Source organism: Lynx canadensis, chromosome C1 (assembly GCF_007474595.2).
Source record: "Lynx canadensis isolate LIC74 chromosome C1, mLynCan4.pri.v2, whole genome shotgun sequence".
NCBI classification, from domain to species: Eukaryota; Metazoa; Chordata; class Mammalia; order Carnivora; family Felidae; genus Lynx; species Lynx canadensis.
In genome coordinates this window covers 213,302,591-213,308,655 of record NC_044310.1, presented here as the reverse complement: position 1 = coordinate 213,308,655, position 6,065 = coordinate 213,302,591, and the positions used below count along the sequence as shown (strand labels likewise).

Here is a 6,065-nt window from a genome sequence, read left to right as displayed (position 1 = left end):
TGGGCCTCCTTTCTATGACTCCATTTTCTCTGCTGCCACCAGGGGCCAGGGTCTCCTGTGGGGAGCCCAGCCGGTACCCAGGTCTCCCTTCAGGGCTGGGGTGAGCCTCCGGGAGAGCCAGGAGGGGAGAGATAGGAGAGGGTTGGGGCAGAGGGAGCAGCGAGCCCACCGAGTTTGGGGGGGCAGTAATCAGACGGGGGGGGGCAGTAATCAGGCAGGGGGAGGGGAGGAGCAGGGAGGAGACCTCAGGGCCCCCCCCCACAACTATGGAAGAGCAGCTGCTGGGGCCTCCCCCTCCAGGTGGGGGCTGGGGGCGCCTGGGATTGGTGGGTGGGGAGCCTGGGGACCCTGATGAGCCTCCTAGTGGCAGAGACCCTGGTGCGGGGAGGGAGGGGGTCCCGGGAGGTCGAGGGAAGCAAGACATCAGGGACTTTCTGCAGCAGATAATGACCATAACCGACCAGAGCCTGGACGAGGCCCAGGCCAAGAAACACGCCCTCACCTGCCACCACGTGAAGCCTGCTCTTTAGTGTCCTGTGTGGAACCAAGGAGAAAACCGGCCTCGGCATTCGAAGCTCCCAGAGGAGCCGGTGGGCCCACAGTGGATGCGCCCAGACAACATGCTTCTGGCATGGGTGTGGCTGGGCCTGAGAAAGGAGGGGGCTCAGCAGCAGCAGTGTCCCCCTACAACTCCATCCAACACTTGGGCTATGGCAGCAAACCTGCTCAGATCTGCCACATCTGCCATTGGGAGCTGGAGAAACGTGAGCGGCGGGCATGAATCGAGTTCACAACCCCACGTCACGAACCTGCTGAGGGAACAGAGCCGCACTCGGCCTGTGGCACCCAAGGAGATGGAGCACGTGTCATCCATGGAAAGTTCCACGCCATCCAGATGCGACTCAGAGCACCCGTGAGGCTGTCATGGCCCCGCGTTCCTACTTCTTGGATGGATGGCAGAAGAAAAGGCTGCAACTTGAGCACACAGGCTACCGAGGTCTCAGTGAGTATTTCTACTGGCATCTGAGTAACCCAGAGCCTAGTGACGAGGCTGAGGAGGAGCTTGCCAAGAAGTGTGGAGGTGTCTCGGGTCTCCAACTGGTTTGGCAGCAAACGGATTGGGTATGAGAAAAATACTGGAAAGTTCCAAGAGGAGGCCAACACCTATGCTGTCAAGACCCCCACGTCAGTCACCCAGGGGGTCCACAGCCACACCAGCTCCCAGATACCCCCCTCCTCCGCAGGCTCTGGTGGCTCTTTCAATCTCTCAAGATCCAGAGACATGTTTTCCGGGGATGCCTGGGCTCAACGGAGATTTCTACTCTGCTTCCCAGTGGAATCTCTCCAGCACTCAGTGGGGTCAGGGGGCTACAGGGATAACCTTGGGGGAGGCCAGATGTACAGTCCTCAGCAAGTAAGGGCAAACGGTGGCTGGCAGGAGGCTGTAAGCCCATCCTCAGTGATGTCCCCAACAGAGGGACCGGGGAGCATTCACTCTGACACCTCCAACTGATCTTGCCCTCAGGGCCACAGGGGTGGGGGCTCACAAAATGACTTTTGAAGAGGACACAGGCGTCCAGAGGACAAACCCCAGACACAGGAGAAGCACAAGACAGAGAAGGGAGAATGGGGTCATCCCTTCCCCAATCAGACTCTCTCAGTGCTGGGGGTGCTGTGCTACGTGGCAGGGAGAATGGGCTCCCCTAAGGGGAGAGTGGGGTCTGTTGTCTCCTTTTTTCAAGTCTTTTTCTCTTTCTCTCACAAATACCCAGAATCCCATTGTTCAGATCCCTTTCCCTTCTTCCTGTCCCCCAACCCCAAACCATATTCCATTTCTCTCTCCCTCTCTCTCCCTGTCTCTCTCCCCCCCCCCCCCACTCTCCCTCCCCAACCTTATCTGCCTATCTGCTCTGGGATCTGTGGAGAAGCCAGCCCTGCCTGACCAGAGATGCCAAAACTGCAGACACACCTTCTGGACAGAGGACATGGGCCACAAACCCTGTGTCTCCCCACCCCCTACCCCTCCAGATGGCTTTATTACCTCATATGCAGCTCATCTTAAACCAACAGAATCGCTCGTGGACTAGGGGAAAAAAAAGATACCTAGAGGTGGATGAAGAGTCACCCCATTAGAACAAAAGAGGCTCCTGTCACACTTATCACTCAGGAAATCCCAAGGGTTTTAGGAGCTCTGTGCCAGGAACTAAAAACAAGGACCAAATATCTTTCGTGTTATACCACAATTATTTGCCTTTTTGTTATTGAGTTATGAGTTCTGTACACAATCTAGATATCAGTTCCTTATCAGATGTATAATTTCTCCCATTCAGTAGGCTGTCTTTTAACTTTCTTGTTGGTGTCTTTAGCGCAAAAGATTCAATTTTGATGAAGTCCAATTTATCTGTTTTTTGTCTTAGTTTCTTACGCTTTTGGTACCATATCTAAGATGCCATTACCACATCCGAGGTGACAAGATTTATCCTTATTTTCTTCTAAGAATTTTATGGTTTTAGCCCTTATATTTAGGTCTAAGATTCACATGGGGCTAATCTATCTAGTGTGAGACACATACACAACTTCAATTTTTTTGCAGGTGGATATCCAGTTGTCCCAGTGCCGTTTGTTAAAAACCCTATTCTGGGAGAACCCCTCTACTTGCTAGACGGGATGCTGCCTGATTCATGAATCACTTAATAAAGCCAATTAAGATCTTCAAAACAAACCAACGAACACGAACACACACACACACACACACACACACACATACACACACACACACACACACACACACACACACAGCGCCACACTATTCTTTCCCCCATGGATTGTCTTGGCACCCTTGTTAAAAATCAGTTTGACTACAAATGTGAGGTTTATTCCTGGACTCTGAAATCTATTCCATTGATCAATGTGTCTATCTTTGTGCCACTACCACATTGTCTTAATCACGTTTTTTTCTTTCTTTTTTAGTAAATTCTGAAATTATAAAGTCCTCCAAATTTCTTCTTTTTCAAGATATTTTTGGTGTTCTTGGCCTCTTGAGTTCCCTACAAATTTTAGGATCAGTTTGTCAATTTCTGCAAAGCAGCCAGCTGGAATTCTGACAGAGACCACATTGAGTCTATCAATCAATTTGGGGAGTATTACCAGTTTAATAATATTAAGCCTTTTGATTCATAAACATAGGATGTCTTTCCATTTATTTGGGATTTTTAAATTTAACATTTTGCGGCTTTAAGACTGTAAGTTTTACACTTCCATTGTCAAAGTTATTCATTTCATTCCTTTTGGTGTTACTGCAAATGAAAATTTTTTTTTAATGTTTGTTTATTTTTGAGAGAGATAGAGAGACAGAGTGTGAGCAGGTGAGGGGAAAAGAGAGAGGGAGACACAGAATCCGAAGCAAGTTCCAGGCTCTGAGTTGTCAGCACAGAGCCTGACGTGGGGCTCAGACTCACAAACTGTGAGATCATGACCTGAGCTGAAGTCGGAGGCTTAACCAACTGAACCACCCTGAAACTGTTTTCTTAATTTCATTTTTAGATTATGCATTATAAGTATATAGAAATTCAACTGATATTTTATATTAATCTTGTATCCTGCAACCTTGTTGAATTTTTTAGTTCTAATAATTCTTTTTAAAAAACACTGTATACTAAAATGACAGAAGTTAGGAACTCTTCCTCAAACCACTTCATTCCAAAAGTTCAGAGAACTAATCTCACATTAAAAAAAAAAAAAAAAAAAGAGGAACACAAAGTATCAATGTAAAAGTCCCACCCAAAGTATCTGTAAGAAAAAAAAGATAAGCAGAACATCCATACAGACTAGTAAGTGAAACTATACCAAATATTCCAAGTCAAGAAAAAAAACATTACAAAAGTCAGAGTTAGAAAAACTCAGAAGTGAGAGCACAGCACTTAGGATAGATTTAGAAATAAAAGAAACAATAATTTCAGATATGAAGTCTAAATTGGAAGAAATACAAGAGCAAATCAGATGATGCCTCATGAGACATAAAATGTGAAAAGTAGGAATTTTTTAAATCGAAAAAGAAAAGCACACATAAAGGAGTTCAAGAGAAAATGACAAATACTGGAAGTATGCAAAGAAGTCCCTGAAAATGAAACTCATAACAAGGGAACATAATACTAAAAACAATAAAAATTAAATTAAAAATTAAAAATAAAGAGCATGGCAGAGATTTGATATTACATTGCATTAGTCAGGATCCACTTAGAAGAAAGAAACCACAAAGGGGGACACCTGGGTGGCTCAGCCGGTTGGGTGTCTGACTTCAGCTCAGGTCATGATCTCGTGGTTCGTGAGTTTGGGTCCTGAGTTGGGCTCTGTGCTGACAGCTCTGAGCCTGGAGCCTCCTTCGGATTCTGTGTCTCCCTCTCTCTCTGTGCTCCTCCCCTGCTCACACTCTGTCTCTCTCTCTCTCTCTCAAAAATGAATGAACATTAAAAAAAAATTAAAAAAGAAAGAAAAAAGAAATCACAAAGGAATCTGAGTAGGGAAAGTTTTATATAAAGGATTACTAACTGTAACAGGAGGCTGGAATAATGGAGGAATGACCAGTAAAGATTAAAAGGAACTTTAAAGAACATGGAAGTAGTAAAGCCTCTACACCTAGGGCTGAGACAGAGGAACCAAGAAAAGGGCCTCCTTCCTCAGGGTTGGTACCAAGACCCTGGTAGGAGACACAGCTGTGACTCACTGGATGGTGGCCTGAAACCACCCAAGGGGATGCCAAGGGAAGCTTTCCAGGGGTGGCGCCCTGTAATGCTGACCACCAGGCTCTGCTGGAGCTAGCTCCGGGAGCTGCAGACACCGCATGAGCCCGGTGCAAGAGGCACCCTAGAGTCAAGAAGAGAAACCCCTTCCTCCTCCAGTGCCCCTACAGCGCCCTCTACTGACAAAGTCCAACACTGGGCCAAGTCACAAAGGGGAACTAGCTATCCGGTTTAGCTCCATTATTGCAGAGCGGACAGTGAAGATGGCTTTGGAAGCTGAGACACTATAGATTAATAACTGGTGCCTATATATTAAAAAAGAATACAATATGCCTGAGAAAACTGACTCAGAATGAGCAACACCAAGACATATTTTAGTAAATTTACTGGATATTAAGAGGTAGAGGGGATCCTTTAATCATGGAAGTGAAAAAGTGACTCACAAAGGAAAGAAAATTAGAGTATCATCAGACTTTTCAACAGCACTTCTTTGTATGAGAAAAAAAAATGGTGTGACCTATCTAAGGCAAAAGTCTGAGCCAAGGATCTCATATTCAAGAAAACTGACCTTCAAGTATAAAAGGTACGAACTGTAATCAATGTACAAGAACTCAGGGAATATTGTTCCCGTGAGCATTTCCTGAAGAATTTACTAGAGAACAAGCCTCAGACTGCCAAAATTACTAGCTATATCAGCAGAAGAACTAGCAGAGAGCATTAAATACATAATTACTTGTAGAACCAAAACTATATGATATTTAAAAGAGAGGATATGGTATATGAAAGCTATACGCTCTATTGATGTAAATACAGAACAGCTAGGGGTGCCTGGGTGGCTCAGTTGTTTAAGTGACCCGACTCCCGATTTCCTCTCAGGTCATGATCCCAGGGTTGTAGGATCAAGCGCATCAGGCTCCATGCTGAGCATGGAGCCTACTTGGGATCTTTCTCTCTCTGCCCCTTCCCCACTTGCACTCTCTCTCTCTCTCTCTCTCTCTCTCTCTCTCTCTCTCTCTCTCAGAATAAATAAATGAATATTTTATTTAAAAATACAGGGGGGTGCCGGGGTGGCTCAGTTGGTTAAGCGTCCGACTTCAGCTCAGGTCATGATCTCATAGTTTGTGAACTCAAGCCCCATGTTGGGTCTGTGCTGACAGCTCAGAACCTGGAGCCTGCTTTGGATTCTATGTTTCCCTCTCTCTCTGTCCCTCCCACACTTGCACTCCATCTCCCTCCCTCTCTTTCTCTTTCTTTCTCTCAAAAATAATTTAAAAAAATTTTTAATACAGAACAGCTATAAAAATTAGGGTTGAGAACCGTTTTTTC

General features: G+C 45.9%; 1 pseudogene; it reads left to right on the top strand.

The window, feature by feature from the left end:
- The first annotated feature begins 234 nt into the window (after positions 1–234).
- Positions 235–1,513, top strand: LOC115521641 (annotated as a pseudogene).
- The last annotated feature ends 4,552 nt before the right edge of the window (positions 1,514–6,065 follow it).